Below are 14371 nucleotides of genomic sequence, written 5' to 3' on the forward strand. Positions count from 1 at the left end.
ATAAATAATCAAATGAACGCATCATTGGATGAGAAAATTGTCCTAGTCTACGGCAACTTATACGAAGAAATTCATGAGTTTTATATAGTAACTTATTATTTTTGGGCGTTATGTACTTTGCATCAAATGCATGTAAAAAAATTAAGTTTGTTTTGGTAAACGTATATGTAAAATAATACAATTTTTTTTAATTGTAAGAGTTACATAGATGAGTGATAAAGAAAATGGGAAGAGAAGGAGGAGAAGTAAATAGATTAAATTTGTAAAGAAGTTGAAGTGCATTATGTACAAACTATCAAATTACAAATAAAAGCTAATTTTTATGGTATCATTAGATTATTTGACTTATTAAGTGTGACATCCATGATTTTGGCACCTGTTTCGATCATGAGAGACGGCTAGGGGATTGGTGCACTAATTACGGGGATCAACCATGGATTGATCCAAGTGTCAATCATGGACCGATTGGCTGAATTGGTAAAGGTGGCTGAATTGGCTAGGGGATTGGTGCACTAATTACATGGATCAACCATGGATTGATCAAGGTAATTTTTATGGTATCGTTAGATTGTTTGACTTAATAAGTGTGACATCCATGATTTTGGTGCCCGTTTCAATCATGAGAGACGGCCAAGGGATTGATGCACTAATTACGGGGATCAACCATGGATTGATCCAAGTGTCAATCATGAACCGATTGGCCAAATTGGTAAGGGTGGTCCTAGACCAACCATGGTCTGATGGAAGGATTGACCATGGGATTGGTAATGGATTGATCCACTGATCACGCAAGTTGATTAAAGTTACTCAACCATGGATCGTTTGTGACACAATCACGCACCATCATGGATTGATCAACGGATGATCATGGATCGATTTTGCGCAGTCATGCACCGTTTATTGGTGATTTCGCATGGTTGCACACCAACAGCATGTGACATCCTAAAAATTCAACCCTGTTTTGATAATATGAAATGGGCTTTTCGTCGATGCGCTTATGATCCTTTTTCTCTAAGCTGGTCACTCACGAGTTAACAGATTTATCAAGTGAAGCCGATAAGGAATATAAACGCAACAAACTTGAGATTTTGATTATAAATTGACTGCTCGACCGTGATAATCGGTAAGGGTCAATACAGCACCATTGTAATCGATTAGTGATTGGATATAAGTCAATTCGACGGAAGCACATAATTGAATTGTGGGTGATTCCACTTGATTGCAAAATTCGCGTCGAACGGCACTAACCCAATTTTCTATCGATTCTGTACTCAATACCTGTAATTAAAATCTTGAGATTTTTACGACAACTAAGCGTTGCCGACGAGTCGAAGATGCACAAACATGGATAAAAAAGTATTGATCACGGGTCAAACACGATAAAATCTCTAAAAGTTACCCGGTAGGTTGGGTTGCACTAAAATTACGTCCGGTTGATTTTAACCACGAAATTAAACTCGGTTTTGGGAATTGAACGTTCGAGCATATCACGATTTATTTTAAAGACATCGTCTCATCTTTTGAAGAAATTTCTGTCGAGCCCAGAAAATTGCGGAAAATTTGAATTCGGCAAAAATTAAATAGGAGGAAATTCGGATGGGCAGCTTTGCTTGGTTATTTGGCCACCTAAATGAATTAGTTCGTGGAGAATTAAAGAGAAATTAGTACGGGCTGAATTAGAGGAATTTTGGGCTACCAAATTGAAATAATTTGTGAAGAAATTATGGAAATTCGTAGGGGCTGCTCCCTTAGGACTTTTGGCCTTCAAATTGAATCGTTTTGTGAAGATTTAAGGGAAAAATGCTCATTAAAGGGTTCTTGGACTTTGGAGAGTAGAAGACTTTAGGGGCTTATGCACTCAAGTGAAAGATATTTGTGCATATTTCCCTATTGGCCAAATCTTAGACTTCATTGGCCCTTATCCCCCCCCTCCCCACTTCTTCTTTGTGCGACAACCCCAGCAAAACCCCATGCTCTTCTTCTTCTTCCTCACTTCTTCATTTCCATTTCCTTGCTGCAAAACAAAACCAACCAGCCACTAGCCGCCTGCATCGCCCGGCCAGTCACACTAGAATCGCCTCAACCGCAGCCCCCGACTAGCCTCACCGCCTCACGCCATCCCCGATCCCACGAGTACAGCCTCGCAATCACCTCGCCAACCCCGCTTGGCCACCTATAGCCCGCTCAACGCCAGTTCCCGTTGCTGCCACCCGCCACCTAGCCGGCCTTGCTCATCCAGCCACCCGTCCCCGCGCTGTCAGTTGAGCCTAGCCACATCTCAGCTAGCTTCCAGCATAATTGAAGCTCAGCCTTAGCTAAGACTTGATTGGCTGTTTTAGCCTCTTCCAAGCCTTCGTTGGAGTTGTCGTAGGCACGGGATCTCACTGTCTTCACCTCGCCATCATCGTGAACCCGTTACCTCATTAATCTAGTGAGTTAACGCCCTAATTTTGTATTAGGAAGTTAACTATACTTAGTAGGTTGATTAGTGTTAATTATGGATTAGTGTTAATCCTTAGTTAGATGAACTAGTAGTTAAGTTAGTTAGTTAGGCCAATTAGTTAGTTAGTGGTTAGTTAGGTTATTTGGTTAGCTTAATTAGATTAAGGTAGTTAGCTTAGTTTGATTAGTTTAGTTAGCTCAATTAGGTTAGTCTGGTTAGCTTAATTAAATTAATTAAGTGAATTAGTTTAAATAATTAGTGATTTATTTAATTAATTGTAATTATTTAATTAATTACAATTAGTGTAAATTGTACCGGGATAGCAAGTTAATGGAATTTTACATTGCTCATCGTGCTTGAATTGATTTGTGAAATTGATTGATAAATTATGTAATTGGGTGCTTGGTGATGATTTTTGAATAGTTATTGCCAAAAATTGATTTTAGGGTATTTAATTAGAAAAATACTAGATGTCGATTTTTGACACAAAAATATTTTATGTACTATATAAAATCGTGGATTTTTAGTTGAGAGAGTACCATGTTTATTGGGTCAATTAAATGTGTGACCACGCACAATTATTTTATTGGGTATTTTTAATATGAAAAAAATTAGTCAAGTTCATTATTTGAAATGTAAGTATTTGAGTGCAAAGTACAATATTCTTAGCTGAGCATGGAGGTGTGTGTGGTTATTATCGAAACCCGTCCTAATGCATTCACGTGGGACGATGCCTAATTAAGTTCAGATGCCTTTGACAACGGATACCGATCGTAGTGGAGGTTGGGCCAATGCTTCTTTATGGAATGCCGTTTAGGGGTAAACATTGCCGTGTCCGACGGAGCGGGACAACACCCGGTTATGTCAGATAACTGCCAACTAATGAGTTGGCCGTGGCCATTGGGTCGTAAATAACTGGGACACGCTTGAGTGATTGAGATAGCCATGCCTAATTATGGGAAAAAATTGCGTGGTACGGAATGAGACGTGTCATAACAATTTGGCCTTATAATCAAGACCCCTGTAATTATTTGATGAATGATATGAGATGTTCCAGTTATTGATTTACGCTTCTACGTTGATAACTGCATATGTGATGTACTAATGTGCAAAGAGGTGCTGAGACGAGGTAAATCTTATATGGTGCATGTTTAGGCTGCCTCTAGGTGAATTCTCGTCCTAATTGGGGTTTAGGATGTAAACTCGCTGAGATTTATCTCACCCCGTCATAGTTAACCCTTTTTCAGGTTCTTAGATGGAGGTACATCACGTCTATTTTGGGTGTCCACGGTAGGTGGAGACCGAGACTACACTTCTCCCTATCCTCGGGACCACCTGGACCCGTGAGCTTGTGGTGACTACTATTTGGGTCGATGAGGGCTTACTTCACTTGGTACCTTATTGCTTCAAAGCGTGGTTCCTTAACAAGCTTAACGGGATTTGGGAGGGTCCTTTGGAGGAGTATGAAGAGATACTTGGCCCCATGGATATCAATATACTTGACAATATCATGGCGAACTCGGGGCCCAAGGTTGCAGGGTCCAAAGTAGAGGTAGCTGATCCCTTGGACATTGACATCTCAAACAGTGTTGCAGTAGACCTGATTCCCGAGTAGGTAGGGTCCAGGGTAAAGCTGGCTTAGTAGCTTCTTTTTGGATATAGACTCATGTATATAAACATGTAGGTTGAACCTAATGCGTATATAAAGTATGTTTTGTGAAAAAAAAAAAGTGTTAGCAAGTCTTTCTACTATCTTGTGTTGATTGGTGTCTGGAGTTTATTTAATTCGCTTCCGTATATGCATAAACCGAATGGGTCGGCGACACGTCCTGGGAATGTCGCAATTCTATCAACCATCGAGGGATGTTCGCTTGCTCGAGATTCGGGGCGTGATGTGATATCCTGAAATTCGATCCCGTTTTGATAAAATGAAATGTGCATTTCGTCGACGTGCCTATGGTCCTTTTTCTCTGAGCTGATCACTCACGAGTTAACTAACCTATTGGGTGGAGTTGTTAAGGGATATATCCATGGTAAAATCCTAAAATCTACCTAATTGGTTGGATTGACTAAAATCACGTCCGGTCGATTTTAACCATGGAATTTGATTTGGTTTCGGGAATCGAATATTCGGACGTGTCACAATTCATTTTTAGGACCGTCTCATCGTCTATCAATTTATTGCCGAGTCCGAAATTTCAAGAAAGAAATTATCGGAGGAAAAATCGAAGACCCGAAAGAAAATAAAAAGGGAATGAGAAAAGGAAAATACTAGAAATAAGAAAATTGGGTTTTCTTATTAAAGTATTATTTTCTTTCCCTTTTCCTTTTCTCTTTTTCTCTCTCTCTCCCCTCCCCTTCGTGCGTAGCCCTTCCCCACCGCCTATTCTCTCTCTCTTTTCCTCTTTGACCAGTCAATGCTTATCTCTCTCTTCTCTCTCCTCTCTCTTCTTCCTTCCCGCGCACGACAGAACCAGCTTCTTCTTCTCCTTCTTTCTTCGCGAGCGAACCAGAACCAGAAGCTGCAGCTCCGTCGCCGCCCGTCCGGCCACCTCCGGCCACCGCCTAGCCCCGCCGGACTTCCCCGGCGTCCCCCTCGTCCTTCGCCGGCCTTCCCTCGCCGTTTTGGCCGCCGGATCTGCTCCGACCAGCCAAGGGCAGAAACCCACGAAATGGGTTTCCAGCTGGTTCGGGCCCGTTTTGGGCCGTTTCCAGGCCCCGAACCCGAGCCGTGCTTTGGGAAGTATCGTTCCTCGCGTCGCCGCCGTCGGATTGATCCGATTTGTGCGCGATTTGGTGAGTAATCTCACTAATCTTGATTAGTTGGCTAATTATGCTTAAGGTTGGTTTAGATTTAATTAATTATGTTTAGGTTGTTAGATTAGAATAAATTAGCAATTATTAGTCAATTGTGATGCGATTTAAATAAATTGATTGTGCAATTAACAAGTAGACGTGGTCTACTAATTATTGGAAGTGCCTCGGGATTTTTCCCGACCCTTAGTGGGCTCAATTAGGCTTTTCGGGCCTAAGTGGATTTTTAGTATTTAAATATTAATTTTCGGAATTAAATTAAATAATTATTTATTTTCCGAAAATTCAACTGAGATGGCTCAGGACCGGAATATTGTGCTGATGACCGTGGTGAAGTCCGTTTATTTAATCAGGCTTTATTTTGAGCTAAATTGAATTTTAATATTAATTATGTAATTTTCGAAATTAATAAATTATTTATTTATTTTTCGGAAATTAAGATTTTGATGGCCGACGACCGAAATCTCGTGCTGATCGTCATGGCGCAGTCCGTTTATTCATTTGAGCTCCACGTTGTATGGAATTGAATAAATTGTGATATTTTAGGGATTTACCCTAAATTGATTGAAATTGATTGAGATTGAATTGTTGATTGGTAAATGGCCAAGTATGTTATTCAGCGGTTATAATGCTTGTTGAGTTGATTTAATTATTTGATTGAGAAATCGTTGGGTATTGGTTATCACCTGAAAGGAAATTCGTGGGCTCGGTGAATCGGAATATCACCCTGGAGAATGCACGTGTATTCGGTGGTTGATTATGTCATCTTGGCGAAGAAGTTGCCTTAGAGAATGCTCGTAAATTGTTGAAAGTTGATCATGCCTGTGTGGCAATAAGTGATCATGCCTGTGTGTGGCGATAGTTGATCATGCCTGTGTGGCGTAGATTGTGCCTACGTGGCCGTATTTCTGTGTATCGATTATCGAAAGTGGTCGAGTGGGACCGTAAAGCCAATAAATATTGAATGTTGTCGAGTGGGACTGTGTCTTCCACCTTTGCTTAAGATGTGATATGAGGATCGTAGTTCGTAATTAATGATTGAGATGGAATAATCGAATTGACCCAGAATGGTCCGTCTGACATGTAATCGACGAAGTCGATTGATCATTGTTTTGATTTGATGTTGTGAATTGATTGACTGAATGGAAATGACCGTGAGTGGTCTTGTTGGCTTGTAATCGACTAGGTCAATTTGATCGATGCTTCGATCGGTGATATGATTGCTTGAGTGTCTATTGTAAATTGTACCTTGACTTGCGGGTGGGATCGATGCTAAGGTACGTCTTCGAGCTATGCGTGTTTAGGCAGCCTTTAGTATAATAGTTTACTAATCGGGCTTAGTGGGGTAGAACTCGCTGAGACGTAGTCTCATCCCAGTTTGGGGGAAAACATTTCGGGATCCGACGAGGAGCCGAGGAGGAGGAATTTGTGAAGGAGAACTCGCAGGTGAAATTGAGGAAGAGAATGATCTGAGTGAAGAGGAATCGAGAGGAGGATCGGGATGATCTCGAGTATGACTTAGACGAGATTGAAATCTCATCTCTTTGTGAACCCTTTTGTATATGTGTAGATAGAGTGAGACTGAAGTTGCGAATAGTTTGTGAAGTGCTCTGTCAATGCTATGTATAAAGGTTTGGTTATAATTCAATATGAAAAATATAGCCTGCTTTTCTATCCCATTGTTTTTTATTGTCGGGGATTTATAATTGCTTCCGCATGTGCTTAAATATGAAAGGTCGGCGATACATTGTCCTGGGATATCGCAGTATAAAATCGACCAAGTGAGAAGGATGTGTGCGTGCCCGAGGATCGGGGCGTGACACGTGACATCCCCAACAGCAAGCGACCATGGATTGATCTTGTGCGGCCAAGCATTGAACGCGAATCAACCAACCCACGCGATCTCCATGACAACCAAGGGTCCGCCATGAGTCAATTATCCTCAAACATGAGTTGGTTTGTAACCAACCATGGATCATTTGCGAGGGATCTTGAATCAGCCCAAATTAATCCTTGAGCCTAGTCGGATCAATTTTTAGGACCTATTGGATCAATTCCTAGACCTATCCGAATTGATCCTATGCCAATCCGAATTGAACATATGCTCAACCAATCCCAATTTTGGACCTAGCCACACCTAGCCTCGTCCAATTCCAAATTTGCTATGAAGCTTGGTTTGAATAAAATGGTTGGTCATGAATGGATGCTAATAACTCCCATCCATTGATAAATTGCGCTCCTTTTTTTTCTTCCTCATCATGGCCATTAGTGTTCTTGGAAGATAGAAAATTAATGCAAGAAATGAGTCACACACCTACTTGAAGGAAAAGTAGTCCAAAACCAAGTTGTCCCGAAGACCAAGCTCAAGCCATTAATTAATTTTGGAAGCTAGTCATTTCATGCAAGGGATGAATCACAAGCTTATATGTCCCCTATAAGCTTTAGGCCATAATTGTTCTATTTAGAGACTTGGAAGACAAGTAGTTCTAGAACAATGTTGTCTTGTAGAGCAAGTTTGGTCATAAATGACTTTGGTCACTAGTCATTTAATGCAATGGGGGTGATTCACTATTATATGTGTCCTCTATAGCGATCACACACACATCCAATCTAGGCCAAGGACATCGTACTATGCACTCAAATGCTTCAATTTCAAATAATATACTTGACTTATTTTCTTCATATTAAAAACACCTGATAAAATAATTGTGCGTGGTTATACAGTCAAATCGGACCATAAACCGTAATATTCTCCTATTTTAAAATTCCATGACTTGATATAGTACTTAAAATATTTTTGGCATCAAAACTTGACACTCGGTATTTTTCTAAATTAAATACCAAAAATTCATATTTTTGAAAAATCATCATCCAGCACTCAATTACATAAATTAGTAATCAATTGCACAAACTAATACAACCATGACAATCAGCGTAAAATTCTGATCACTGGCTATCCCGGTATAATTTACGCTAATTAATAATTAATTAAATAAATTACATTTAATTAAATAAATTGTAAATTATTTAAATTAAACTCTTAATTAATCTACATAAGCTAATCTACCACCTAATCGAACTAATTAAATTAATCTAACTAAGCTGACTAATTTTCTAATTAAACTAACCACATAATCTAATTAACCCTTAACTAAATTAATCTAACCACTTAATCACCTAACTAAACTAACTAAGTAAATAATTACACTAACTAACTAACCTTAATCCTAATTAGGCTTAACCAATTCTCTAACCTCTAATTAGCCCCACTAATATCCCTTAAGTACAAATAACCCCTTAATTAGATATTAAGGCGTCAACTCACTATTTAAGCATGCAAATGGGTCCATAGCAACAGCGGCGTGACGGTAACCAAAACCTAGGCCTACGGTGACACCAAAAGAGGTTTGGAATGGGCTGAAAAAGCCCACAAGGTTCATAGGTCCAGCTGGGAGGACCGTATATGCTCGGGGGCTGGTCTTGGTCTAAGGAGGCTGGTTATAGCGCTGGTGGCTGGATGGCATGGGGACGGCAACTGGAGAGGAGCAAGGACGACAGTCGCCAAGGGCGGCTGGTTGATAGTAACGGCAAAGCCAGGCGGTCTAGCATCGAGCTGCAATGTGGGCTGGCCTAGGCTTGGGGATGCTAGTCATGAGAGTTAACTAGCTCGCGAGCAACTCGGACAACACAGGGGCATAAGGCGGTGGCTGGCCTGGACCGTGCAAGGGCTGGCAACACAATAATGAAGGAAAATGAAGAAGAAAAGCTGAGGAAGAAGAAGAAGTTGCTGCTGGAAGGGGTTCTGCTAGGCTGGTTCACGTAAGGAAGGACAAACAAGGAGGGGACAAGGGGCCAAGAAATCTTGCTTGTGGCCAATCACCTTGCACTTGAAATATCTCATGCAATGATCACTTTGGGCACAAAGTCTTCTGCTCTTGCTAGCTAGGCCTCCTCTACAAGCCAATCTCTCCATAAAACTTCACCATATAACTTCAATTTGATGCCAAAAAACAACACAACAGCAGTGCCTACGAATTTTGTGGATTTCTTCTTCAATTTCCCACCAAACAACTTACACCAATTTCCCTTCAATTCCTCACAAACCAACTCACTTTGGTAGCCAAAATTGCCAATTAAGATGCCCATCCGAATTTCTTGAATTTAATTTGCCAAATTTTGATTTTCCGCCAAAATTCCAAGCTCGCTGAAAATTCTTCAAAGGATGAGACGATGTCCTAAAAATAAATCGTGACACACTAGAACTTTCGATTCCCGAAATTGAGTTCAATTTCATGGTTAATTTCGATCAGACGCAATTTTAATGTGACCTAACCTACCAAGTAGCTTTTAGAAATTTTATTGCATTTGACCCATGGTTGATAATTTTTAATTCACGTTTGTGTATCTCCAACTCATCGGCAATTCTCGGTTGTCGTAAAAATCTGAAGTTTTAATTACGGGCACCGGGTACAAAATCGACAAAAAAATCAATTTAGTGTTGTTTGACGCGAATTTTGCAATTAGGTAGAATTACCCACAATTTAATTACGTGCTTTTATCGAATCAACCTATCTCCGGTCTCTAATCGATTTTAACGGTGCCATATTGACCATTGTTGATTAGCACGGTTGAGTAGTCGATTTTTAATCGAATTCTCAAGTTTGTCGCGTTGATATCCCTTAACGGCTTTACCTGATAGATTAGTTATCTTATAAGTGATCAACTCAGAGAAAAAATACCATAGGCGTGTCGATGGAAAGCCCATTTCATTGAATTGAAGCAGGGTAAAAAATTAGGATGTCACAAGTTGTTTCCGAAAATAGAATGATTACTGAATAGGCCTTTAAGTGCTACTTTATTTGAAAATTAGATACTTAAGTGCTAACTTTGGCGAGGTTAGCTGGAAATCCGACGTGACATTATTTTGATAATAAAACCAATCTACATGGCTCACTGGAAATTCATGTGGTGTTGACGTGGCTAGATTGTCCCAAAATGATGTTGTTTTGTCCCCAAATTTGATTTTAAATATAAATATTAATTAAATTAAATTTAAAAAATAAATTAAAAGAAAAGGGGAGCGGGGGGGGGGGGGGGAGGAGAAAATCGACAAGGGCTGTGGCCCCGCCATTATTGAAAAGGGTTGTTAATGGTGGGAGCACAGTTGGTCCGGGTCATTGGGTCACAGCTAGTGGTCGGCAACCCCGGCCGATCATAGGTGAGGCCAACCCTGCCCTAACCAACGGCAGCCCTGAGCCAAATTTGGGGGAGGCCCACAACCCGGCCTCCAGATCTGGGCGAGAGTCGTCGCTGGCCCTCCCTTGTGATTGGCCAAGGTTGTCGGCCATTGGCCTGGGCCTGAAAACCTCGATCGACCCTCGCCACATCGTTGTCAGTCCTTTTCGACAATGGTGGAGCAGCAATGGTGAGGACCATAGAGGCGCTCGTTGATTTGTTGTCATGTTCTCTTTTTATTATTTATTTTTTAAATTATTTTTAATTTAATTTAATTAATATTTATATTAAAAATCAAATTAGGGGCAAAATGATTGCCTCATTAGTAAAAAAGGAAAATGCCACGTCGGCAATTTAGTCAAAAAAATTTCACCCTTAGCACTTAAGTATTCATTTCTTCTCAAATTTTGACACATAAATGTATCTTTTGGAAGTTGTAACATTTAAATGTTCATTTGTGCCAAGTTTTGATACTTGAGGTGTATGGTACTCAGCTTGAGGATTATAGGTGAAGTGCATATAGAGGTCTACATGGTAGATCTAGATAGTATTTCCTCTTACGAAACCAGGTATATGCTGCCTCATTTGTGCATATAAGCGACGTGGAATTTTGTCCTTGCCAAAGAGCTCTTTTTATGTAAGTGATAAAGTTGAAACAAGTCCAGTAGAATCGGTGATATTAGCTCACAAGCTCAAGAATCATGAAATGGGCAAGCCACAATATAATTTTTTTGGCATCAAAGTGCCGTGAATGTTTAATTATCTACTTAGCCCCATTCGGTAAAAACTATTTAGACGGTATTAACATATGAGATGTCAAATGTAAGGAGTACAATTGGATTGTTCTTGAACTCAAAAGAGTTAAACCTCCCCCTCCCCAAAAAAAAAAGGATCAAACTAATGCACTCATACTTCATTTAAACTAATTTTCATGTCATAGAAATTCCAAATTGGTATATCGTACCACATTTATCAACAAACTAATTTCAGGTCACAAAAAATTCCAAACAAGAACACTTGTATCATATTTGCCCAAAGTAATTTTTGTGTCACATAAACTCCTAACTCACCAAAATCTTAGATTGGTAAATCTGCTAAAACCTACTAATTTGCCTCGAGAGCTTCCTCAAGTTTTAAATCTACTAAAATCTCTAATTTGTATGACAGAAAAAATTAATTTAGGATAAATATGACATAAGTGTACAATTGAATTCTTCCTGAATTTAAAGTGCCACTATTAGAGCTTTTCTTCACCCGAAGTTCATTGCACAGAATATTTGTCGGAGTTTCTGGCAAAAATTTATGGAATTTCTAAGAGTTTAAATGCAACCTATCTAGACTATGTTCCAAAACAATTATAGACAACGGGAATTGCTATGTTTTCCTAACCTCAACCGCATCATTACAAATACTTCCTACAGATTTTCCAAATTAATTTAGCGAATGGCCAAAAAAAAAATAAATAAAAAAAATCTCCACGGTCCCCTATGTCTTGCGTTCCGTCATCTTATTAAGTGGAGTTATACTAAATAATAGAAGAAAATGCTACGATTTTCCTTTTAATACAATGATTTTCTTTTGCCATATGAGCAATTAATATTTAGGAAAATAAAAAAGTTGTTACTTGCTATGCATGATCTATGGAGCACTCTTGTTAGCCCCAACCCTCGAGCTCGGGACAGCCCCTATTTCTCATTGATCATTTAGATGCAACTTCTCAGGATGCATTGTCGACCCATTATTTTTATTTTTGATTAGATACAAGTGGAAGCATATTATAAACACTTGGTCAATTAAAAAAGAGCAACGATAGTACAAGCATAACAATAAACATTTCCAAAAGCATTGCCTTTATTTATATACTTGTTAATTCTAGGAAGTTGAATATTCACAAGTCCTTACATTGTAGTTTCCTACCAACCATCAAAAACCATCAGAGGGTTAGGGCTAACTTAAGATTTTCTAACACAAGGGCCAACCAAAAGAGATGCATCTCGTGCCCATCATCAGCCATGATATTTGGGTGGAGTATTAGGGTTAGACTTCTCATTAAGATTGGTCTCCAGATGCTCTACGGCACCATCAAGGGTGTCGATGTCCATCGGATTCTAAATCTGCTCTCCAGGAGTCTTGCTAGGTGGTCCATCAAACCCACACTTTAGGCCAAAATGTTTCTTCTCGACTTGGACGAACCATGCCTTAAACATGTGGGCCACACAATTGGCCAACCATTTGTCTACCCAGACGATTGTAAAAAAAAGGCTCACAAATGTGTTTGGTCTTCGGCATAGAGTATAGAGTCACAACAGTTTCTTGATCCATCAGGACCCTGAACTGAACATGATAGTTCTCCATACTATGGGCTTGAAAACAACAAACAACAATAAGTGAGGTAAAATCTCAGTAAGTTAACAACCTAAGCATTGATTAGAACGCTTATTCATCTCAGGTGCGACCTACACATACAACACGTCAAATAATCCCGCGGACATTATTACGTCACCTTGTATATTTTTAACTAGCACATGCCAATAACAACACATCAAGCATACATATAATCAAAACACTCCTCATATTTTTTCATGCATAATATATTCACGCGTGTTCTAATTATTACGACCACTCAAGCCATGGCCAACACAAGAGTTGGCGATCTCCGGCATACCGGACATCATTTTGCCCCATCGAGCATGGCATCATCTTGGATCCCCATCATGGACGGCTTCCCATAAAAAACATCATATGGCCTCAATTACAACTCAGCATCCGGACCCCTAATGGACATCTGATAAAATCAGGCATCGTCCCCAAACTCTTGTTGGGTGACAGATTCCTTTAAGTGACCACATGAGCACACCAGTTACTTACACCAATTTTATTTCTCATCAATTAGCCAATGCAAACACGATTTGTACTCAAACAATAACCTGCTGCAATTTTCACACATGAAAATGAAATAAAATATTCACACATGATCACAAACATACATATAATTGACCCATCAAACTTTGTACACTTTTATTTTAAAACATCCTTGCCCCATTTGACACATAAAATATGATACCCAAACATGACACTTCGTGAATAACCTTTTATATGTTCATGAACCTTTCTTTAAAATAAGCATACAAGGTTTCTAAACTGGATAATTATTTTTCATGGCATCACAAGCTTCAAACAACATAAATCATGTACAAATTCACCTCATAAGTCAAGCATAAAATGTATATAAATACTACTTATTGCCCTATTGCGATAACTTATCAACCTTATTCCGATAACTTATTACCATACCATTGCTGGCTTATCATCTAATTAGTGATAACTTATCACTTATTTTCCAATGGCTTGCCACGCCTTTAATGATAGCTTATCACTTACTTTATGATAGCTTATCACCTAATTACCGATAGCTTATTACTCCATTGGTGATAGCTTATCATCCTATTCATGATAGGTTATCACTTCCACTTATCACTTTCCTTGATAATTTATCACCACTACTTATCACTTATTGCAATAACTTATCAACTAAGCTATCATTAATTAATACTAACTAAAATTAAACTTAATTTAAACTGCCCCTAAATGCAATCAACACTCTAATAAATAATTAGGAAGTTAACTCACTGTTTAACAAAGACGATGAGTTAATGGTGATGGTGGCACGACAATGATGAGGGCGTGGTGCTCATAGTTTGAATGGCAGCCCTAATAGCAGCGGTTTGGTGAGGGTGCACAAAGGCAGCAGTGATGGCAATGAAGGCGGCATGGCTAATAGCGAGTGGTGAATGGCAACGGCGTCGAATAGCAAATGACAACATGAATGGACAGCACAGATGCGGCGAATGGCGATGGCAATGGACATGACGGCAAGGG

The sequence above is a fragment of the Eucalyptus grandis genome, chromosome 9 (genome assembly GCF_016545825.1).
Source record: "Eucalyptus grandis isolate ANBG69807.140 chromosome 9, ASM1654582v1, whole genome shotgun sequence".
NCBI lineage: Eukaryota > Viridiplantae > Streptophyta > Magnoliopsida > Myrtales > Myrtaceae > Eucalyptus > Eucalyptus grandis.